Raw genomic sequence first — 25,475 nt, 5'->3', positions numbered from 1 at the left:
AGGAAAAGAAAATAGAAGAAGGAGATAGAGGGGACGTGGTATAGGATTTGGCTTTTGGGGGGGAAGAAAGGGAAAGTGTATGGTGAAGAGTATGTAAGAGGGAAAGAGTAGTGAAGGTGTGGTAAAAGTGGATGAAGTGAGGGGTATTTATAAGAGGGGGTGGGGTGGGTTCGGCTATGAGAAGGGAATGGATGGGAAAGTTTGAATTTGAATGTGGTTATTGGAAAAAGAGATGGATGGGATTGATGAGAGGTGATTGGGTGGAGTGAAAGGGGGGTTGAGGGAATCAAGGGAAGTGATGGTTGATAGGATGGTTGAATGTGGATGGAAAAGTGGGTGAAAGAGGAGAGAGAATGGATAAGAGTGAGTAAATGGTAAAGTGGTTGGTGGTTGGGTTTTATCCATTGGCCAAAAAGACTTCAAATGTCAAATTTCACCATGCTGCCTCCCCTTTGGCGTTCAGTGCCACCAGGGGATCCACATTTTTTTTCTGAATTTTTGGCATTCAACGCTAAGAATGGGCGTTAAACACCCTAGGGGAACCAGAAATTGGTCCTGGACTGCTCCCATCTGAACATTTAACGTAGCCTTTCACTCCCTCCTGGGCGCTGAATGCCAGTTGAACACCAGCAGGGGGTCTCCTCGAAGGTGTGCTATTTTTCTGCTATGCTTTCCTATTTTTATTTTGATTGCTATACATGATCACAAACGTTAGAAAAATGAGGAAAACTATGATAATTAATATAAAATAAAATGATATGAAATCACGCTAAAATAACTGAAACTAAACTAAACTATAGGATACGTATGGTTGGGTTGCCTCCCAACAAGCGCTTTTTTACCGTCATTAGCTTGACGGATAGCTCCTTTACGGAGGTTCATAGGGGCTCAGATCTTCACCCCTCATTGTGAACTTCCTCACTGTGCTCTCATGAATTAACTCAACATGCTCCAGAGACAGGATCCGATTCACAGTATGTGGTACGACTGGACTTCTTGTGAAGACTACTCTCATGCCAAGTGAGAAGTCTTCAGTAGGAATCTTCTTGTTCCTCTAGCCCTTGGGCAACTTCTTCTTATGGCCTCCTCCTTCAATGGTGGATGGTGAATGCCCAATACCAAACTTAGGTTTGATGTTTGGGGTACTTGATGAGCGGATAATTTATACGCTTTTTGGCATTGTTTTTAGTATGTTTTTAGTATATTTTAGTTACTTTTTATTATATTTTTATTAGTTTTTAAATAAAAATCACATTTCTAGACTTTACTATGATTTTGTGTATTTTTCTATGATTTCAGGTATTTTCTGGCTAAAATTGAGGGACCTGAGCAAAAATCTTATTCAGAAGCTGAAAAAGGACTGCAGATACTGTTGGATTCTGACCTTCCTGCACTCAAAGTGGATTTTCTGGAGCTATAGAAGCCCAATTGGCGCGCTCTCAATTGTGTTGGAAAGTAGACATCCTGGGCTTTCCAGAAATATATAATAATTTATACTTTACCTGATATTTGATGGCCCAAACTAGCGTTTCAAGTCAGCATAAAAATTCTGGTGTCAAAACGCCAGAACTGGCATAAAAGCTGGAGTTAAACGCCCAAACTGGCACAAAAGCTGGCGTTTAACTCCAAGAAAAGTCTCTACACGTGAAAGCTTCAATGCTCAGCCCAAGCACACACCAAGTGGGCCCGGAAGTGGATTTCTGTATCATTTACTCATTTCTGTAAACCCTAGGTTACTAGTTCTCTATAAATAGGACCTTTTGCTATTGTATTTTCATCCTTTAATCGTCCTTTTTTCATCTTTTAATCATGTTTTGATGATTGAACCCTCTTTGGGAGGCTGGTCATTCGGCCATGCCTAGACCTTTTGTTCTTATGTATTTTCAACGGTGGAGTTTCTACACCCCATAGATTAAGGTGTGGAGCTCTGCTGTTCCTCATGAATTAATGCAACGTACTATTGTTTTTCTATTCAACTCAAGCCTATTTCTTCTCCAAGATATTCATTCACACTCAAGAACATGATGAATGTGATGATTATGTGACACTCATCACCATTCTCACCTATGAACGTGTGCCTGACAACCACTTCCGTTCTACATGCAAACAAGCTTGAATGTGCATCTCTTGGGTTTCTAATCTCAGATTAGAACCTTCGTGGTATAGGTTAGAACTATGGGCGGCCATTCCTGAGATCCAAAAAGTCTAAACCTTGTCTGTGGTATTCCAAAAAGGATCTGGGAAGGGATGACTGTGACGAGCTTCAAACTTGCGAGTGTTGGGCGTAGTGACAGACACAAAAGGATCAATGGATCCTATTCCAACATGATCGAGAACCGACAGATGATTAGCCATGCGGTGACAGCGCATTTGGACCATTTTCACTGAGAGGACGGGAGGTAGCCATTGACAATGGTGAAACCCAACATAAAGCTTGCCATGGAAAGGAGTATGAATGATTGGATAAAGACAATAGGAAAATAGAAGTTCAGAAGGAACAAAGCATCTTCATACGCTTATCTGAAATTCTCACCAATGAATTACATAAGTATCTCTATCTTATTTTACTTATTCATATTTTAATTATCAATTCTCCATAACCATTTGAATCCGCCTGACTGAGATTTACAAGATGACCATAGCTTGCTTCAAGTCGACAATCTCCGTGGGATCGACCCTTACTCACGTAAGGTTTATTACTTGGACGACCCAGTGCACTTGCTGGTTAGTTGTGCGGAGTTGTGACAAAGAGTTGATATTACAATTGTACGTACCAAGTTGTTGGCACCATTGATGATCACAATTTCGTGCACCAAGTTTATGGCGCCGTTGTCGGGGATTGTTCGAGTTTGGATAACTGACGGTTCATCTTGTTGCTTAGATTAGGTAACTTTATTTTATTCTTCAGAATTTTTAAGAATAAATTCTAGAGTTTCAGATGGTACTTTCATCATCACAAGAGCTAGTTGATTCCCATCAATTTGGCTGTTGTATGTAATGTCTGCTGAAGCTTGGCTAGCCATGTCTAATCTTTTAGACTGAAGCTTTAGACTAACATTGCATGATTCCTGGAATTCTTATTAAAAATTTTGAATGTCTCCATTTTCTTTTCCAAATAATTTTCGAAAAAAATACAAAAAAATATTATAAAATCTTAAAACCAAAAATATTTTGCGTTTCTTTTTTGAGTCTAGTGTCAATTTTTAAGTTTGGTGTCAATTTCATGTCTTTATTCTTCTTGCATTTTTTGAATATATGCATTATGTTCTTCATTAATCTTCAAGTTGTTCTTGATGATTTCCTTGCTCTGATCTTTAAATTCTCTTGTTTTGTGTATTTTGTTGTTTCTCATATGTATTCTAAATTTGTTAGTGTCTCTAATATGAAAATTTCTAAGTTTGGTGTCTTGCATGCATTGTTTATTTGATCTTAGTTCTTCATGATTTAGTTTCATTTTGTTATTATTCTCTAAAAATTCAAAAATTTTCAAAACTATGTCTTTTCAAGTCAATAATACAGAGAATTGAAGATTCAGAATATTCAGCAGAGGAATTACACAAAAAAAGCTGGGCGTTCAAAACACCCAGTGAGAAAGGAAAACTGGCGTTTAAACGCCAGCCAGGGTACCTGGCTGGGCGTTAAACGCCCAAAAGGGTAGAATTTTGGGCGTTAAACGCCCAAAAACCATTCTGGGCGTTTAACGCCAGGATGGCACAAGAGGAAAGATTTTGTTTTTAATTCAAATTTTTTTCAAATTTTCATAATTTTTCAAAATCAAATCTTTTTCAAATCATATCTTTTCAATCATATCTTTTCAAAATCAAATCCTTTCCATTTTTTTACTATTTTCGAAAATCCTTGCTACAATTAATGATTTAAATTCTAGATTTTTGAAAATCATATCTTTTCAATCATATCTTTTCAAAATCATATCTTTTTTTACTTGCCTATTAAGAAATGATCAAATTTTAAATTCTAGAATCATGTCTTTTAATTTCTTGTTAGTCAAGTAATCAACTATAATTTTAAAAATTTCTTTTTTTAAATTGATTTTCAATCATATCTTCTCAGTCACATCTTTTTCAAAATAATTTTCAATCATATCTTTTTTTTATTTCTGATTTCAAAATCTTTTTCAAAATCACTTAACTACTTTCTCAATTTTAATTTTCGAAAATCATCAATCAATTTTTTCAAAATTTCTTTTAATTATTTCAAAATCTTTTTAAATTTAATTTCGAAAATTCTTCCCCTCTTCTCACATCCTTCTATTTAAGGACTAACACCCCTCCACTATCAGCAATTCGGACTCTCTCTCTATAAGTTTGAATTCTCATCTCTACCTTCTCCTTCTATTCTTCTTTTCCTCTGACACCTCAAGGAATCTCTATACTGTGACATAGAGGACCTAACAGAAATTTTCAAACAAGAAGAAGACATGGCAGCCGAAAATAACAACAATGCCAACAATGCAAGGAAGGTGCTTGGTGACTTTACTGCACCTACTCCCGACTTCTATGGGAGAAGCATCTCTATCCCTGCCATTGGAGCAAATAACTTTGAGCTTAAGCCTCAATTAGTTTCTCTGATGCAACAAAATTGCAAGTTTCATGGACTTCCATTGGAAGACCCTCATTAGCTCTTGACTGAATTCTTGCAAATCTGTGACACTGTCAAGACCAATGGGGTTGATCCCGAGGTCTACAGGCTTATGCTTTTCCCTTTGCTGTAAGAGACAGAGCTAAAATATGGTTGGATTTACAACCTAAGGAAAGCCTGAACTCTTGGAAAAAGCTGGTCAGTGCTTTTCTGGCCAAATTCTTTCCACCTCAAAAATTGAGTAAGCTTAGAGTGGAAGCCCAGACCTTCAGACAGAAGGAAGGTGAATCCCTCTATGAAGCTTGGGAAAGATACAAATAATTGATCAGAAGGTGTCCTTCTAACATGCTTTCAGAATGGAGCATCATAGGTATCTTCTGTGATGGTCTGTCTGAACTGTCCAAGATGTCATTGGACAGCTCTGCTGGAGGATCTCTTCATCTGAAGAAGATGCCTACAGAAGCTCAGGAACTCATTGAAATGGTTGCAAATAACCAATTCATGTACACTTCTGAAAGGAATCCTGTGAATAATGGAACAAATCAGAAGAATGGAGTTCTTGAGATTGATACTCTGAATGCCATATTGGCTTAGAACAAAATATTGACTCAGCAAGTCAATATGATTTCTCAGAGTCTGTCTGGAATGCAAGCAGCAACAGGCAGTACCAAAGAAGCTTCATCTGAAGAAGAAGCTTATGATCCTAAGAACCCAGCAATGGAATAGGTGAATTATATGGGAGAACCCTATGGAAACACCTATAATCCTTCATAGAGAAATCATCCAAATCTCTCATGGAAGGACCAACAGAGGCCTCAACAAGGCTTCAACAATAGTAACGGTAGAAGAAATAGGTTTAGCAATAGCAAACCTTTTCCATCATCTTCTCAGCAACAGACAGAGAATTCTAAGCAGAGCCACTCTGACTTAGCAACCATAGTCTCTGATCTAATTAAAACCACTCAAAGTTTCATGACTGAAACAAGGTCCTCCATTAGAAATTTGGAGGCACAAGTGGGTCAGGTGAGTAAGAAAATTACTGAACTCCCTCCTAGTACTCTCCCAAGCAATACAGAAGAGAACCCAAAAAGAGAGTGCAAGGCCATCAACATAACCCACATGGCTGAACCTGGAGAAGAGGAAGAGGTAGTGATTTCCACTGAGGAAGACCTCAATGGACGTCTACTGGCCTCCAAGTAGTTCCCTAATGAGGAACCATGGGAATCTGAGGCTCATACAGAGACCATAGAGATTCTATTGAATTTACTTCTGCCGTTCATGAGCTCTGATGAGTATTCCTCCTCTGAAGAGGATGAAGATGTTACTGAAGAGCAAGTTGCCAAGTACCTTGGTGCAATCATGAAGCTTAATACCAAGTTATTTGGTGATGAGACTTGGGAGGATGAACCCCCCCTCCTTGTTCACCAAAGAACTGGATGACTTGACTAGGCAGAGATTACCTCAGAAGAGACAGGATCCTGGAAAGTTCTCAATACCTTGTACCATAGGCACCATGACCTTTGAGAAGGCTCTGTGTGACCTGGGGTCAAGTATAAACCTCATGTCACTCTCTGTAATAGAGAAGCTGGGGATCCTTGACGTACAAGCTGCAAGAATCTCACTAGAGATGGCAGACAATTCAAGGAAACAGGCTTATGGACTTGTAGAGGATGTCTTGGTAAAGGTTGAAGGCCACTACATCCCTGCTGATTTCATAATCCTAGACACTGGGAAGTGTATGGATGAATTCATCATCCTTGGCAGACCCTTCCTAGCCACAGCAAAAGCTGTGATTGATGTTGACAGAGGAGAATTGGTCCTTCAAGTGAATGAGGACTCCCTTGTGTTTAAAGCTCAAGGATCTCCCTCTATAACTATGGAAAGGAAGCATGAAAAGCTTCTCTCAATGCAGAGTCAAATAGAGCCCCCACATTCAAACTATAAGTTTGGTGTTGGGAGGCCATTACCATGCTCTAAGTATCTGTGAGGCTCCATGAGAGCCCACTGTCAAGCTATTGACATTAAAGAAGCGCTTGTTGGGAGGCAACCCAATTTTATTATATCTATTTTTTATTGTTATTTTATCTTTTCTGTAGGTTGATGATCATGTGAAGTCACAAAAACAACTAAAAAAGCAAAAACAGAATGAAAAACAGTATTAAAAATAGCACACCCTTAAGGAGAAGCTTACTGGCGTTTAAACGCCAGTAAGGGTAGCAGAATGGGCGTTAAACGCCCAGTCTGGCACCATTCTGGGCGTTTAACGCCAAAAATGGGCACAGAACTGGCGTTTAAACGCCAGAAAGAGGAGAAAAGCTGGTGTTAAATGCCAGAAATGGGCAGTAACCTGGCGTTTAACGCCAGGATTGGCAATCAAGGGGGCGTTTACACGCCAACATGGTGCAGGGATGAGAAATCCTTGACACCTCAGGATCTGTAGACCCCACAGGATCCCCACCTACCTCATCTCTCTCTCTTCTTCACACCTTCCCCAAATACCCTTCACCAATCACCTCAATACCTCTTCCCCAAAAACCTCTCACCTATCAAATCCTACCCTCTTCTCCATAATCTCTTCACCAATCCACATCCATCCATCATAAAACCCCACCTACCTCACCATTCAAATTCAAACTACTTTCCCTCCCAAACCCACCCATACATGGCCAAACCCTACCCCTCTCTCCACTCCTATATAATCCAATCTTCACTCCTTTATTTTCACACATCATACACACTACTTACCCCCTTAGCCGAACCACTAAACCCCCTCTATCTCCTCTATTTCTTCTTCTTCTACTCTCTTCTTTCTTCTTTTGCTTGAGGACGAGCAAACCTTCTAAGTTTGGTGTGGTAAAACCGTTGCTTTTTGTTTTTCCATAACTATTTATGGCATCAAAGGCCGGAGAAACCTCTAGAAAGAGGAAAGGGAAGGCAAAAGCTTCCGCCTCCGAGTCATGAGAGATGGAGAGATTCATCTCAAGGGTGCATCAAGACCACTTCTATGAAGTTGTGGCCAAGAAGAAGGTGATCCTCGAGGTCCCTTTCAAGCTCAAAAAAGGCGAATATCCGGAGATCCGGCATGAGATTTGAAGAAGAGGTTGGGAAATTCTCACCAACCCCATTCAACAAGTCAGGATCTTAATGGTTCAAGAGTTCTATACCAATGCATGGATCACCAAGAACCATGATCAAAGTGTGAACCCGGACCCAAGGAATTGGCTCACAATGGTTCGGGGGAAATACTTAGATTTCAGTCCGGAAAATGTAAGGTTGGCATTTAACTTGCCCATAATGCAAGGAGATGCACGCCCCTACACTAGAAGGGTCAACTTTGATCAAAGGTTGGACCAAGTCCTCATAGATATTTGTGAAGAGGGCGCTCAATGGAAGAGAGATTCAAGAAGGAAGCTGGTTTAACTAAGAAAGCATGACCTCAAGCCTATGGCTAGGGGATGGTTGGAGTTTATCCAACGCTCAATCATTCCCACTAGCAACCGGTCTGAAGTTACTATAGACCGGGCTATCATGATTCATAGTATCATGATTGGAGAGGAAGTAAAAGTTCATGAGGTTGTATACCTAGAACTCTACAAGGTGGCGGACAAGTCCTCTACTTCGGCTAGGTTAGCCTTCCCTCATCTCATTTGTCACCTCTGCAATTCAGCTGGAATTGACATAGAGGAAGACATCCTCATTGATGAAGACAAGCTCATCACTAAGAAAATGATGGAGCAAACAAGAGATTCTACTCATGGACAAGATCATGAGGAAATTCCTCATCATGAAATCCCTGAGATGCCTCAAGGGATGCATTTTCCTCCACAAAACTATTGGGAGCAAATCAACACCTCCCTAGGAGAATTAAGTTCCAATATGGGACAACTAAAGGTGGAGCACCAAGAGCATTCCATCCTCCTCCATGAAATTAGAGAAGACCAGAGAGTCATGAAAGAGGAGCAACAAAGGCAAGGAAGAGACATTGAGGAGCTCAAGCACTCCATAAGATCTTCAAGAGGAAGAACAAGCCGTCATCACTAAGGTGGACCCGTTCTTTAATTTTCTTGTTCTTATTTTTCTATTTTTTGAAAATTATGCTTTATGTTTATTTATGTTTGTGTCTTATTACATGATCATTAGTGTCTTAGTGTCTATGCCTTAAAGCTATGAATGTCCTATGAATCCATCACCTTTCTTAAATGAAAAATGTTTTAATTACAAAAGAAAAAGAAGTACATGGATTTCGAATTTTAAATAGTTTAATTATTTCGATGTGGTGGCAATACTTTTTATTTTCTGAATGAATGATTGAACAGTGCATATTTTTAAATTTGTTGTTCATGAATGTTAAAATTGTTGGTTCTTGAAAGAATGATGAAAAAGGAGAAATGTTATTTGATAATCTGAAAAATCATAAAATTGATTCTTGAAGCAAGAAAAAGCAATGAAAAGCTTGCGAGAAAAAAAATGGCAAAGAAAAAAAGAAGAAAAATAAAAAGCAAGCAAAAAAAGCCAATAGCCCTTTAAACCAAAAAGCAAGTAAAATAAAAAGGATCCAAGGCTTTGAGCATCAGTGAATAGGAGGGCCCACAGGAATAAAATCCTGGCCTAAGCGGCTAGACCAAGCTGTCCCTAACCATGTGCTTGTGGCGTGAAGGTGTCAAGTGAAAGGCTTGAGACTGAGCGGTTAAAGTCGTGGTCCAAAAGCAAAAAGAGTGTGCTTAAGAGCTCTGGACACCTCTAATTGGAGACTCTAGCAAAGCTGAGTCACAATCTGAAAAGGTTCACCCAGTTATGTGTCTGTGGCATTTATGTATCCGGTGGTAATACTGGAAAACAAAATGCTTAGGGTCACGGCCAAGACTCATAAAGTAACTGTGTTCAAGAATCAACATACTGAACTAGGAGAATCAATAACACTATCTGAATTATGAGTTCCTATAGATGCCAATCATTCTAAACTTCAAAGGATAAAGTGAGATGCCAAAACTGTTCAAAAGCAAAAAGCTAATAGCCCCGCTCATCTAATTAAGACTGATCTTCATAGATGTTTTCGGAATTTATTGTATATTCTCTTTTTTTATCCTACTTTGTTTTTATTTGCTTGGGGACAAGCAACAATTTAAGTTTGGTGTTGTGATGAGCGGATAATTTATACGCTTTTTGGCATTGTTTTTAGTATATTTTTAGTATATTTTAGTTACTTTTTATTATATTTTTATTTGTTTTTAAATAAAAATCACATTTCTAGACTTTACTATGAGTTTGTGTGTTTTTCTGTGATTTCAGGTATTTTCTGGCTGAAATTGAGGGACCTGAGCAAAAATCTTATTCAGAGGCTAAAAAAGGACTGCAGATGCTGTTGGATTCTGACCTCCCTGCACTCGAAGTAGATTTTCTGGAGCTAAAGAAGTCCAATTGGTACGCTCTCAATTGCGTTGGAAACTAGACATTCTGGGCTTTCCAGCAATATATAATAGTCTATACTTTGCTCGAGATTTGATGGCCCAAACTGGCATTCCAAGTCAGCATAAAAATTCTGGCGTCAAAACGCCAGAACTGGCATAAAAGCTGGAGTTAAATGCCCAAACTGGTACAAAAGCTAGCGTTTAACTCCAAGAAAAGTATTTACACGTGAAAGCTTCAATGCTCAGCCCAAGCACACACCAAGTGGGCCCGGAAGTGGATTTTTGCATTATTTACTCATTTCTGTAAAGCCTAGGTTACTAGTTCTCTATAAATAGGATCTTTTGCTATTGTATTTTCATCCTTTAATCATCTTTTTTTCATCTTTTAATTATGTTTTGATGATTGAACCTTCTTTGGGAGGCTGGCCATTCGGCCATGCCTGGACCTTTTGTTCTTATGTATTTTCAACGGTGGAGTTTCTACACCCCATAGATTAAGGTGTGGAGCTCTGCTGTTCCTCATGAATTAATGCAAAGTACTATTATTTTTCTATTCAACTCAAGCCTATTTCTTCTCCAAGATATTCATTCGCACTCAAGAACATGATGAATGTGATGATTATGTGACACTCATCACCATTTTCACCTATGAACGCATGTCTGACAACCACTTCCGTTCTACATGCAAACAAGCTTGAATGTGCATCTCTTGGGTTTCTAATCTCATATTAGAACCTTCGTGGTATGCTAGAACTATTGGCAGCCATTCCTGAGATCTAGAAAGTCTAAACCTTGTCTGTGGTATTCCAAGTAGGATCTGGGATGAGATGACTGTGACGAGCTTTAAACTCGCGAGTGTTGCGCATAGTGACAGACGCAAAAGGATCAATGGATCCTATTCCAACATGATCGAGAATCGACAGATGATTAGCCGTACGGTGACAGTGCATTTGGACCATTTTCACTGAGAGGACGGGAGGTAGCCATTGACAACGGTGAAACCCAACATAAAGCTTGCCATGGAAAGGAGTATGAATGATTGGATGAAGACAATAGGAAAGCAGAAGTTCAGGAGGAACAAAGCATCTTCATACGCTTATCTGAAATTCTCACCAATGAATTACATAAGTATCTCTATCTTATTTTATATTTTATTCATATTTTAATTATCAATTCTCCATAACCATTTGAATCCGCCAGACTGAGATTTACAAGATGACCATAGCTTGCTTCAAGCCGACAATCTCCATGGGATCGACCCTTACTCACGTAAGGTTTATTACTTGGACGACCCAGTGCACTTGCTGGTTAGTTGTGCGGAGTTATGACAAAGAGTTGAGATTACAATTGTACGTACCAAATTGTTGGCGCCATTGATGATCACAATTTTGTGCACCAGTACTGTATGGTTTTCCTCTGACTGAGAGGGTTTGAGCATGGAGCTCTGCATGCTAGTACCACATTTGTCTGAGAAAGGTTGAGGCTTAGGAATCTTGATCAGTAAATGGTCCTCATGCATCCTCAAGACTAGCTCTCCTCCCTCTACATCAATCAAGGCTCTCCTAGTAGCTAGGAGTAACCTTCCTAGGATGATGGAGTCATCCTTTCCTTCAACCTTTACTAGGACATTCTCCACCACTCCATACGCCCTCTTTAGGGACTTTTCTGCCATCTCCAGTGAGATCCTTGTGGGCTGCTGGTGCATGAAATTTAACTCCACACAACTTATCCGGCAAGTGCACCGGGTCATCCAAGTAATACCTCAGGTGAGTGAGGGTTGATCCCACGAGAATTGTTAAATTGAGCAATCTGTGGTTATTCTGCAAATCTTAGTCAGGCAAATAGAAAGATAGTTGTTGTTTGTTGTAGGCGTATAGACAAGCAATAACAGTAACAGGTAGAGACAGTAATTAGCGATTAGTTAAGGCTTCAGCACAAAAAATAATGTGTCAAATATTCTGAGGGGCTGAAGATCTTAAACATGGGTGATCTTCGCCTATATATACTAACCTAATAATTAAGAAGTACAAAAATAGGATAAACTAGACTAGAGGTGCAAAAATCCACTCTTGTGCCCACTTTGGTTGAGTGCTTGGGTTGAGCTTGGCGTCCAACTTGAGTAATGGGCATTGAACACCTATTAGGATGATGTCCATGCTGCCTTGTTCTCCCTTGGGGGGCATTGAACGCTAGGTTTGGGCGTTCAACACTGGCTTGGGTCCTCTTAGGGCGTTGAACGCCAGAAAGGAGGTGATTTGGGCATTCAACGCCTAATATGGGCAGTCCCTTCCAAAGAAAAGTATAAACCATTATATATTAGCTGGAAAGCTCTGGAAGTTAGCTTTCCATCGCCATTGAAAACGCATCATTTGGGCCTTTGTAGCTCCAGAAATGCTCATTTGAATGTACAGATGTCAGAATCTGACAGCATCTACTATGGTTTCCTTGCCTCTGAATCGGACTTTGCCAAAACTTGTCAATTTCAGCTAGAATTTACCTGAAATCATAAGAAAATATAAAAGCTCAAAGTAGAATCCAAAAATGTGAATTTTTCACTAAAACCTATTAAATTATAATAAAACTTAACAAAACATACTAAAAACACTGAGAAAATGATGCCAAAAAGTGTATAAAATATCCGCTCATTATAACACCAAACTTAAACTGTTGCTTGTCCTCAAGCAATCAAAAACAAGGTAGGACCAATGGAAGAGAAGAATACAATAAGCATCAGAGTGATCAATGAAGCTCAGTTCCAATTAGATGAGCGAGGCTATTAACTCTTTACTTCTGAAGAGTTTTGGCATCTCACTTTCCTTTGAAGCTTAGAAATATTGGCATCCCTTGGAACTAGAATCCGGATAATATTATTGATTCTCTTAGTTTAGCTTTTCTTGATTCTTGAACACAGCTTCCTTTTGAGCCTAGTCGTGACTCTAAGCGTTTGGTTTTCCTGTATTACCACCGGATACATAAACACCACAGGCACTTAACTGAGGGAACCCATTGGATTCGACTTTAGCTTTGCTTAAAGTCCCAGACAGTGATGCCCATAGTTCTTATGCGTACTCTTTTTGCTTTGGATGACGACTTTAACTGCTCAGTCTCAAGCCTTTGACTTGATACCTTCACACCACAAGCATTTAGTTAGGGATAGCAGCTCATTTGAACTTTTTAGGCCAACTTGTGACCCTCCTAACCATTGATGCTCAAAGCCTTGGATCCTTGCTCTTGCCTTTTTTCTTTTGAGCTTTTGGATTTTTCTTCATTTTTTCCCCTTTTTTTTCGAAAGAGTTGCTAAATTTTTTATTTTTTTCTTTTTCTCTTTCTTTTTATTTTTTTTTCTTTTTGATGCTTTTTCTCGCTTCAAGAATCAATATTTTTTATTTTTCAGAGAACTAATAATACTTTTTTAAATTCATTGTTCTTCCAAGAGCCAACATACTCAACTTCAATATCAAATATGCACAGTTAATTCATACATTCAGAAGATAAATGCAGGGCCACCACATCAATATAACTGAAATAGTTCATGATATGCTTGAAACTTATGTATCTCACTATTCTTTTTCAAATAGATTTTTCTTTTAAGCATGGTGACAGATACAATGGATATCTTAGAACTAAGGCAAACAATAAGATAAAACTCAAAAAGAACAAAATACTAAGTGTGATCATGAACTTAGAAAAGAAAACAGACAATAAATTAGAGTACAAAAAATAGAAATAACACAAATAGGGGGATAATGGGACTCAACAACCTCAGTGATGGCGGCTGCTGCTCCCTCTGGAGAATCTGATGGAGCATTTGATTTCCTCCATGTCACATGCTTGTCTCTGCTGCTCCTCTCTCATGATCCTCTGATCTTCCCTTATCTCATGGAGGGTACTAGCATGGTCTTAATGTTCCATCCTTAACTGCTCCACGTTTGAACTCAGCTCCCCTAGAGATGTGTTCAGTTGATCCCAATAGTCTCGGAGAGGAAAGTACATCCCTTGAGGTATCTCAGAGATTTCTGGTGAAAGCGGTTGCACAAGCTCTTACTGTGGTCCATGTGCCGGTTCTCTCACATGCTCTATCCTTCTTTTCATGATGGGCTTGTCCTCCTCAATGGGGGTGTCTCCTCCTATGACAATTCCAGCTGAATTGCATAGGTGACATATGATGTTAGGGAATGCTAACCTTGCTTGGGTGGAAGGCTTGTCTACCACCTTGTACAATTCTTGAGGTATCACCTCATGTACTTTCACCTCATTTCCAAGCATAATGCAATGAATCATTATTGCTCGGTCTATGGTAACCTCAGATCGGTTACTTGTAGGGATGATGGAGTGTTAGATAAACTCCAACCATCCTCTAGCTACGGGCTTGAGGTCAAGCCTTCCTAGTTAGTAGGGCTTGTCTTGCGCATCCCTCCTCCACTATGCTCCTTCCATATAGATGTCTGCAAGCACTTGGTCCAACCTTTGGTCGGTGTTAACCTTTCAAGTGTAAGAGTGTGGGTCTCCTAGCATTTGTGGTAATTGGAGCGCCATCCTTACACTTTCTGGGCTAAAATCCAAGAGTTGCTCTCGGACCATGGTGTGCCAATTTTTGGGCTGTCGGTTCACGGTAGTATCATGCTTTTTGGTGACCCAAGCATTAGCATAAAACTCTTGCACCATTAAGATTCTAACTTCTGGGATAGGATTGATTAGAACTTTCCAATCTCTTCTTCAAATTTCTTGTTGGATCTCTGGGTATTCATTCTTTTTTAGCCTAAAGGGGACCTCGGAGATCACCCTTTTGTGCTTCACCACATCATAGAAGTGGTCTTGATGAGCCTTGGTGAGGAATCTCTCCATTTCCCAAGGTTCAAAAGTGGAAGCGGGAGCCTTTCCCTTTCTCTTTCTTGAGGTGTCGCTGGCCTTTGGTGCCATACTTAGGAATGGTAGAAGTAAAAAAGCAAAGCTTTTGTAACACCAAACTTAAGAGTTTTTCTCGTCCTCGAGCAAAGAATGACAAAAGGGAAGAAGATAGTAGAAGAAAGAAGGAAAGGATAGAGATAGAAAGAGGGAGAGGCTTCGGCCAAGTAGGGAATTGGGAAGAAGAAGAGTGTGTAAAGTGTATAGGTGAGTAGGAAGAGAGTGTTTAGGAGGTGTGTGTATAAAGGGTTGTAAGAGGGGGTATTTATAGGGTAGAGATGGGGTTGGGTTCGGTTATGAGGGAGGGATGAATGGGTGGGAAATTTTTGAATTTGAAGTAGGTGGGGTTGGTTGGGAGTTAAAGTGATGGGATTTATGATGGGTTTGGGGAAGAGTGTGCATGGGGAATAGGGAAAGTAGGGTGTGGGTTTCAAGGTTTAGAAAGGTGGAGAGAGAAGAAAGGTGGGGTAGGTGGAGATTCTGTGGGGTCCACTGGCCAAAGAGGCTAGGAATTTCAAATTCCCTTGAACGCGCAGCTTTGCTTTCTAGCTGACGTTCAACGCCAGCTTCTGCTCCTTGATGGACGTTGGACGCCCAGGGGACTCCTTCCCTGGCGTTCAATGCTAGCTCCCTGCTCCTTGATGGGCATTGGACGCCCAGGGTACTCCTTCCCTGGCATTCAACGCCAGCACTGCTGCTCCCTCATGGGCATTGGATGCCCACACTGCTCCCTGTGGGGCATTGAATTCCCATCTGCCTCTTTGTCTGGCATTCAACGCCAGCAAGGGCTCTCCACAGGGTGTTATATTTTCAACTCTGAATGTTTCTGTTTCAGTTCTGAGTACTGTACATGATCACAAATGTCAAAAGCAAAAGAAAACTAAGAAAATAAGCTAATTAAAATGAAATAATTAAAAACAATAGTACATTATTCATGGTTGGGTTGCCTCCAACCAAGCACTTCTTTACCGTCACTAGCTTGACGGACAGCTCCTTACGGAGATAGGTAGGGGCTCAGATCTTCACCCCTTACAGTGAATTTCCTTCCTGTACGCTCATGGATGAACTCCACATGCTCTAGAGACAGGATCCAATTCACTGTGTGTGGAATGACTGGACTCTTAGTGAAGACAACTCTCATGCCAGGTGAGAGGTCTTCAGTTGGAATCTTTTTGTTCTTCCAGCCTTTGGGAACCTTCTTCTTAGTGCCTTCCTTCTCAGTGCTTGATGATGGTTGCCCAATACCAAACTTAGAGTTGGTGTTTGGAGGCTCTATAAAACTCTGCACTGAAGGAGAGGGTTGAAACATGGAGTGCTACACAGTGGTGCCTCCTCTATCAGAGAGAGAGTGAAGCTTATGAACTTTAAACACTAGATAGTCCTCATGCATCCTTAGGATTATCTCTCCTCTCTCTACATTAATTATGGCCTTTGCAGTGGCTAGGAAAGGCCTTCTAAGGATGATGAATTCATCTCTGTCCTCCCCATTGTCTAGGATTAAAAAATCAACAGGGATGTAAAGATCCTCAACCCTTACTAGGACATTTTCCACCATGCCATATGCCCTTTTCAGGGACCTGTCTGCCATTTCTAAAGAGATCCTTGAAGACTGCACCTCTAGAATTCCCAGCTTCCTCATCACAGAGAGAGGCATGAGATTGATGCTTGATCCAAGGTCACGTAGTGCCTTCTCAAAAGTGATGGTCCCTATAGTGCAAGAAATCAGAAAACTTTCGGAATCCGAGAGCTTCTGAGACAGCTTCTTCTTAACCAAGGCACTGTACTCCTTGGTCAGCACTAGAGGTTCATTCTCCAATGCCTCTGTATCAGAAGAACTGCCCTTTAGCTTCCTGAGGATTGCTAGGAACCGAGCAATTCATTCTTCCTTGGATTTCTCATCCTCGTCCGAAGAGCTATATTCTTCAGGTTCCTCCCTCAGCAAAGGGTCGTGCAAGGTGATGTTTTTAGGCTCCTCATTAGCTCTGATTTCCTTGAGCTCTTCTACCTCAGGCTCCTTTTTGGGTTCGGTCAGAACCTCCACAGTGAGTGCCTTGCACTCTTCCTTTGAATTTACTCCTGTGTTGCTTAGAAGAGTGTTTGAGGGAATCTCTGGGATCCTCTTGCTTAGCTGATGATGAGCAGATATTTTATACACTTTTTGGCATCATTTTTATATAGTTTTTAGCATGTTTTGTTTAGTTTTTATTAAGTTTTTATAGGTTTTAGTGTTAGTTTCACATTTTTGGATTCCACTTTGAGTTTGTGTATTTTTGTACAATTTCAGGTAATTTCTGGCTGAAATTGAGGAGTTGGAGCAAAAGTCTGATTCAGAGACAGAGCAAGCACTGTAGATGCTGTCTGGATCTGACCTTGCATTTGGAAGAGCATTACTGGAGCTACAGAAGTCCAAATCGAGCGTTCTCAATGGCTATAGAAACCTGAGTTCTAGAGATTTCCAGCAATATATAATAGTTCATACTTTGCTTCAGATTAGAAGGCCCAAAATTGGCGTTCAACGCCAGCCTCCTGCCCCCTTCTAGACGTCCAGCGCCCATGAAGCAGAGACCAGCGACCAAACGCCCATAGAGAACCCCCTAGCCAGTGCTCAATGCCCTAGAGGCCTTATAGCACGTGGATCTCATCAAAGTTCAGCCCAAACACTCACTAAGTAGGCCTCAGAAGTGGATTTTAGCACAAAAAGACTGTTTAGCCTTTTTATGTAATCCTTAGTTATCAGTTTAGTATTTAAAGAACTTTTACATTCTCCATCAGGGAGGACGCACACCATATTTCATTTACCATTGTATTTCCTTTCAGTATCAGTTTTTAAACCTCCTAGGTTGAGGGGAGGAGCCTTGTTGAGTCTTATGAATTAATAAAAGTATTACTGTTTCTCTTCGATCCGTGTTTGATTTATTTCTAAGATGCATACTTGTTCTTCAACATGGTGAATAGGATGATCAGTGACAATCAGCTCTGTTCATCATACTAGGACTGTGTGCCTAATAACCACCTGTGTCTACTTAGGTTCATGTGAATACGTGACTGGAAAGCGCGAACCGCCAGCTTGATTATACATTTCTTATACGGCTAATCCACGACTTTCTTGGGAACTTCTCGAGACACCAGTTCAGCCGATATCTGGGGAGATTAAGGTCTCTGTGGTAGAGGTTAGAACCTAAAGAAGCAGCATTCTCTGATCCGGAAGATTCGACCTTGTGTGTGGCATTTTGAGTAGGATCGCCAGGAGAATGAACTGCTAAAGCTTCACCCTCTGGAAGATTGGATGACCACGGCCAATGACGTTTGATCTGGAGTAGAAGAGATTGACGACCATGGCCCATGGCATTGATCACATACAGCCTTCCATAGAAGAAATCACTCACAAGCAAAGAGGACAGTATTACCAGAGTTAATTCAGAAAGATAAAGCAACTCCAATCCTTAACCATATTCCTATTAATGATTTTAATTTATACAATATTCCTGTTACTAATTGCCCTTGAATCAATCCAACAACCTTCTAATTCTCCGGACTAAGACCTACAAGATAACCATAGCTTGCTTCAAACCACAATCCTCGTGGGATCGACCCTAACTCGCTTAGGTATTACTTGGACGACCCATTGCACTTGCTGGTACAACTATACAGAGTGTGGGGATTCGTGCACTAGCTGACCAATTTGTACCTCCAAGTTCCTAATGGAGGACCTAGTTTCTGTTATGAAACTGTGAGTGGTCTTGGAGAGATTGGAGACTATAGTGGCCAAGTCAGAGAGACTCTGCATGGGAGTCTCCAATTACTACTGAGAGGGCTTGAATGGTTTGTTATTTAACCTATTCTAGTTCATCCCATTCTGATTGTTGCTAAAGCCTTGTTGAGGCTTCTGCTGATCTCTCCACCCAAAATTAGGGTGGTTTCTCCATCCCTGATTGAAAGTATTCGAGTAGGGATTGTTATTGGAGTTTCTAGAGGGGTTTCCCATGTATTTAACCTCATCCATTATGGTCCAGGTATTATCAACAGTGTTTAGTTCATACGCTGTCTCTGGACAATAGGCCTCTGAACTTTGCGTCCCACTCAAGTACTGAGAGATCATGTTGATCTACTGGGACGTGAGTTTGTTTTGTGCCAAGATAGTGTCTAAGGTATCCACCTCTAGGACACCTCTCTTCTAAGCTGCACCATTGTTCACAGGGTACTGCTCAGAAGTGTACATGTATTGGTTGTTGGCAACCAGATCAATAAGCTCTTGTGCCTCTTCAGGTGTCTTCTTCAAGTGGAGGGATCCACCTACAGAATGGTCCAGTGCCATCTTGGACATCTTAGATAGACTATCATAGAAAATATCTAACACGGTCCAATATGAGATCATGTAAGGAGGACATCTCCTGATTAATTGCTTGTATCTTTCCCAAGCTCCATAGAGGGATTCTCTCTCTTTCTGTCTAAAGGTTTATACTTCCACCCTAAGCTTGCTCACCTTTTGAGGTGGAAAGAACTTGGTCAATAATCTATTGACCACCTTCTCCCATGAATTTAGGCTTTCTTTAGGTTGAGAATCCAACCATAACCTTCCTCTGTCTCTTACAACAAATGGAAAGAGCATGAGCTTGTAAACCTCTGGATCCACTCCATTAGTCTTTACAATGTCATATATCTACATGAAGTCAGATATGAATTTGTTTGGATCTTCCTGTGGAAGTCCATGAAACTGGTAGTTTTGTTGAACCAGAGTGACCAATTGAGGCTTCAAGTCAAAGTTGTTTGTACTAATGGCAGGAATGGAGATGCTACACCCATAGAAGATTAGAAGTCAAAGTTGGGTACAGTGTAAGATCCTAGGACCTTTCTTGCGTCACCCCTATTGTCTGGGTTAGCTGCCATTGTTGTATCTTCAGCTTCTTGTTCTAGAGCTCTTGTGAGGTTCCTTATGGCTCTGTTAGCTTGTTGCAAACGCCTTCTTAGAGTTCTCTCAGGTTCAGGATTAGGATCAAAGAGAGATTTTTTATCCCTATTCCTGCTCATAAAATAGAAGAAACCAACAGAAAAATAAGAAAGGAATCTTCTATGTCAGAGTATAGAGGATTCCTTGTGAGATAGTGAGATAGAGAGAAAAGAAATTAGAGGTGTCTTTTAATTATGAAGAATTTTCGAAAATAAAGAAAGAAAGAAGAAGAAGAAGATTTTCGAAATAGATGAGAGAGAAAGAGGTTAGTGATTTTCGAAAAAGAAGAAAGAGAATGGAGAATTAAAGAGACACCAAACTTTTTAAAATTGAAATAGGATAAAACAAGCAACTAACTAACTAACAAGATTTGAAAATAAAATAAGAGATTTGATTTTTAAAAAAAAATTGAAATTTAGAAGGAAAAGTCAAAGGAAGATCTTGAAATTTAATTTTTGAAGAGAATAAGTCAAACAAGATAAGATAAGATTTGAAAAAAATTTAAAGATTTGAAATTCAATTTCGAAAGAAGGAAAAACTAACAAGATACTAACTTTTTAAAATTTGAATTTGAAATTTGAATTTAAAGTTTTGAATTTTGAGATTTGAATTTAAATTTTAAATTTTGAAAATTAAATTTTAAATTTTAAAATAAGATAAGATAAAATTTTGAAATTCAAAGAAAAATAAAAAGATAAGATAAATATTTGAGAAGATAACAAGACAAACAAAAAGATGACTAACAGGACATCAGACTTAAAATTTGAAATTAAATTAAAATAAGATAACAAGAAAATTTGAATTTTGAATTTTAAAAATTAAAAAGACAAACACTAACCGGACACCAAACTTAAAAATTTTGAAATCAAAAGACACTATTTTTCAAAATTTGAAGGGAAAAACACAAAAAGACACCAAACTTAAAGATTTTGAAATCAAACAGAGAAAAACACAAAGAACAAATTCGAACACAAGGAAGAACAATAAGAACAATTTTCTGAAAACTCAAGAAAAGAAAAATCAAATAGACACCAAACTTAAAGATTGACACAAGACTCAAACAAAAGAAAAAGCTTTTGAAAAATTTTTGAAAAAGAAACCAGACAGTTCGAAAATTCTAAAAAGAAACACAATAAACACAAATAAAAGAAAAATAGTAAAAAGTACCTAATCTAAGGAACAAGATAACCGTTAGTTTTTCAATCTCAAACAATCCCCAGCAATGGCGAGAAAAACTTAGTGCACGAAATTTAACTCCGCACAACTTAACCGGTAAGTGCACCGGATCATCCAAGTAATACCTCAGGTGAGTGAGGGTCAGTCCCACGAGGATTGTTGGATTGAGCAATCTGTGGTTATTCTGCAAATCTTAGTTAGGCGAATAGAAACATAGTTGTTTTTTGTTGTCGGCGCATAGACAAGCAATACAATAACAGGTAGAGACAATAATTAGCGATTAGTTAAGGCTTCGGAGATGCTTCTTCTGCTGAATTAACACGTCGTACTCACTAATCCAATGATGAATGATTCCTTCAATGGCAAGGCTGTAAGTGACTAAGCCATTGGTCATGGTCGTTAATCTCCTCAGATCCAAACCAAACATCCGAACGGACTAGATAAATCTGGGAGAGGGTAAAGCGCACGCAATTCAATCTCTTGATGATCCTACTCAAAATACCACAGACAAGGTTGGATCTTCCGGATCAAAGACTGATGCTCTTATGATTCTAGCCATTAAAGCCACAGGAACCTTAATTACCCCTGGGTAATGAGGTTTTATGTCAGGTACCCCAGTTAGCCCAGATAATTCTCTTGGAACCCGTGATGCATCCTCAAGTTGTAGCTCAATACTATCTGGTTCAGGACTCGTAAAGAATTTATGTAGAATCGATATTCATAAGGATGAAGAATGACAATGCATCATAGAATAGAATCACACATTTATTGGACTAGAAAAGTAATTGTATTAATCCATAGGAATCAGCAAAGCTCCTAACCTTAACCTAGGAGGTTTAGTTGCTCATACTGTATAGAAAAATAATGTGTCAAATGTTCTGAGGGGCTAAAGATTTTAAACATGGGTGATCTTTGCCTATATATACTAACCTAATAATTAAGAAGTACAACAATAGGATAAACTAGACTAGAGGTGCAAAAATCCACTCCTGAGCCCACTTTGGTTGAGTGCTTGGGCTGAGCTTGGCGTTCAACTTGAGGAATAGCCATTAAACTCCCATTAAGATGATGTCCATGCTGCCTTGTGCTCCCTTGGGGGCGTTGAATGCCAGGTTTGGGCATTCAACACTGGCTTGGGTCCTTTTGGGGCGTTGAATGCCAAAAAAGGGGTGATTTGGGCGTTCAACGCCCAATATGGGCAGTCCCTTCTAAAGAAAAGTAAAATTCATTATATATGGCTAGAAAGCCCTGGAAGTTAGCTTTCCAACACCATTGAGAACGCGTCATTTAGACTTCTGTAGCTCTAGAAATGCTTGTTTGAATGCACAGAGGTCAGAATCTGACAGCATCTGCTATGCTTTCCTTGCCTCTGAATCGGACTTTGCCAAAACTCGTCAATTTCAGCCAGAATTTACCTGAAATCATAAGAAAACACAAAAACTCAAAGTAGAATCCAAAAAATTGAATTTTGCACTAAAACCTATTAAAACATAATAAAAATTAACAAAACATACTAAAAACACTGAGAAAATGATGCCAAAAAATGTATAAAATATCGGCTCATCAGCTGTACCTCTTGGATCCCCAGCTTCTTCATCACAGAGAAATGCATCAGATTTATGCTTGATCCAAGGTCACATAGTGTCTTTTCAAATGTGATGGTCCTATAGTGCAGGGAATCTGGAAGTTTCTGGGATTTGGCAATTTCTAAGGTAGCTTCTTTAGCACTAAAGCACTGCACTCCTTGGCCATCACCACTGTTTCATCTCCCGTCAGGGGATTTTTCTTAGAGAATACGCTTTTCATGTAGGCCATATAGGGAGGCTTCCTCTCCAACACCTCCGCAAAAGGAATATTGATTTGTAACCTCTTGAAGACTTCCAAGAATTGAGCAATTTGCTCATCCTCAATCTCCTTTTGCACGTTCAGAGAGTGTTGTACTTTAGGCAGCTTCATCACCACTAGGGCATGTACTAGTGCAATTCCAGTCTCCTCTTGAGCCTTTTTCTCCTTTAATTCCTCAGCAACATCTTCTCTTTTAGGCACGGCCTCCTTGTCCATAGTGAGGGCCTTGAACTCTTTCCTTGGATTTACTTCTGTGGTGCTTGGAAAGAGTGTTGGGAGGTCTTTCAGGTATCCTGCTGCTCAACTGACCCACTTATATTTTCAAGTTTTAAATTGAAGATCGAGTTTCTTGCATGAAGCTGTGAGTGGTCTTGGATAGATCAGAGACTATTGTGGCCAAGTCAGAGAGGTTGTGTTTGGATGTCTCCATCTGCTGTTGAGAGGGTTGGAACTGCTTGTTGTTGAACCTATTCTGATTGGTTCCACCTTGATTATTGTTGAAGCCCTGTTGAGGCCTCTGTTGCTCCCTCTACCCAAAGTTAGGGTGATTCCTCCATCCCTAATTAAAAGTATTTGATAAGGATCATTATGGAGATTTCTAGAGGAATTCCCCATATAATTCACTTCCTCCATGGTGGGCTGAGCAACATCACATACGTCCCCTTGAGTGTGGCTCCTAGTCATGCCGTAGGATACATCTTGTGTGTTGACAGCTGAAACTTGCATCCCAGTCAACTGCTGAGAGATCATGCTTATCTATTGGGACATGAGCTTATTTTGAGCTAAGATGGCGTCTAGTGTGTCCACTTCTATGACTCCTCTCTTCTGAGTAGTCTCCGTGTTTACAGGGTTCCTCTCAGAAGTGTACATATACTGGTTGTTGGAAACCATCTCAATAAGCTCGTTTGCCTCTTCAAGCATCTTCTTCATGTGTAGTGAACCACCTGCAGAGTGATCTAGTGACATCTTGGCCATCTCAGAAAAGCCATCATAAAAGATCTCTAGCCTGGTAATGATCAGATCTTTGTGTGGTCTAGAATTCACAAATGAAATCTTCGTTGCAAGTATAGTTTCTAAACCAACACTAATCCTTTCATGTAAAAATTTGTTTGTCACAAGTAACAAACCCCTAAAATCTATAAACCGAAGTATTGAACCTCGGGTCGTTCTCCCTAAGAATTGTAATAAAGTGTCCTTGTCATTGGTTATGAAATATCTTTGGGGTTTTTTTGAGTTAAGGAACAAGGAATGTAAATGGCAATGAAAATAAACTAACAACTAGAAAAGCTCTTGGCAAAGATATGAGAACTAGAAGTCCCATCCTAGTTATCTTCCTCAATTGTGATCACAAATTTTCCATTGCTACCACTATGTTAACCTCTAACCATGGAGGAAAGTCAAGTGGATGAATCAACTTGATTCCACAAGTCCTAGCCAACTCCCAAGGGAAAGACTAGTGTGAGTGGTATCCAAATCAATTAGCAACTTCTAATTATCAATCAACAAAGGAATTAGATAACTCAAGCATTACTAATTACTCCACCTAGGACAAGAGGCACAAAATCTATACTAAAATCCAACCAAGCATTTCATCAAACACTTGGAAGGCACAAAAGAAAAGCATAGTAAATTGACAACAAGAATAGAATCTAACAACAATTATGGTAATGAATTAACAACAATAAGCAAAAAAAATACAATTATTATGAATTACCTCGAATTGAATTGGAAGAAGATAGAAGAAGAAAGAGTGCATTAACAACAAAGTAAGCAATTACAAGAATGAAATACAAAATTAGAGAGAGGAAGAGTAGAAGAACAAGAAATTGTAAAGGAAAAGTAAATCAAAGCATGAATTAAACCTAGATCTAAGAAATTCTAATCTAGATCTAAAACCTAATCCTAATCCTAGAGAGAAGTGAGAGCTTCTCTCTCTAAAAACTAACTCTAACTATTTCTAAAACTTAAAATATGACTAATGATCAAAGTATATTCATTCCCCTTCAATCATTGGCTTAAATAGCATCAGAAATGAGTTGGATTGGGCCCACAAGGCTTCTAAAATCGCTGGCCACGAGTTGCATTTAAGTGAGTCATGTGATCCCATCGGCGCGTACACGTACCGTGCACGTGCGCGCCCCTATGCACAGTGCAACTATGGCAAATCTTATACCATTTCGAAGCCCCGGATGTTAGCTTTCCAACGCAGCTGGAACCGCATCATTTGGATCTCTGTAGCTCAAGTTATGGTCGATTGAGTGCGAAGAGGTTGGCTTGACAGCTTTTGCGATTCCTTCATTTCTTCACGAGTTCTCCATTTTTACATGCTTTTCCTTCATTCCCTTGATCCAATATTTGCCTCCTAAATCTAAAATCACTTAACAAACATATCAAGGCATCTAATGAAATCAAGGTGAATTAGATTTTGCTATTTTAAGACCTAAAAAGCATGTTTTTCACTCTTAAGCACAATTAAAGGAGAATTTACAAAACCATGCTATTTCATTAAATAAATGTAGGAAAAGATGATAAAACCCTCTAAATTCAACACAAGATAAATCCTACAAATGGGTTTATCAACCTGGTCCAATCTG

The 25,475-nt window shown here is 39.6% G+C and overlaps 1 pseudogene; it reads left to right on the top strand.

Moving 5' to 3' along the window:
- Positions 1-21,773, top strand: part of LOC148576299 (uncharacterized) — a 104,110-nt pseudogene extending 82,337 nt beyond the window's left edge.
- Positions 21,774-25,475: the final 3,702 nt, after the last annotated feature.

This window comes from Arachis ipaensis, chromosome B1, assembly GCF_059453495.1.
Source record: "Arachis ipaensis isolate K30076 ecotype BB chromosome B1, ASM5945349v1, whole genome shotgun sequence".
Taxonomy (NCBI): Eukaryota; Viridiplantae; Streptophyta; class Magnoliopsida; order Fabales; family Fabaceae; genus Arachis; species Arachis ipaensis.
Note: the sequence above shows the minus strand (reverse complement) of the source record. Positions and strands in the feature narration are given on the sequence as shown.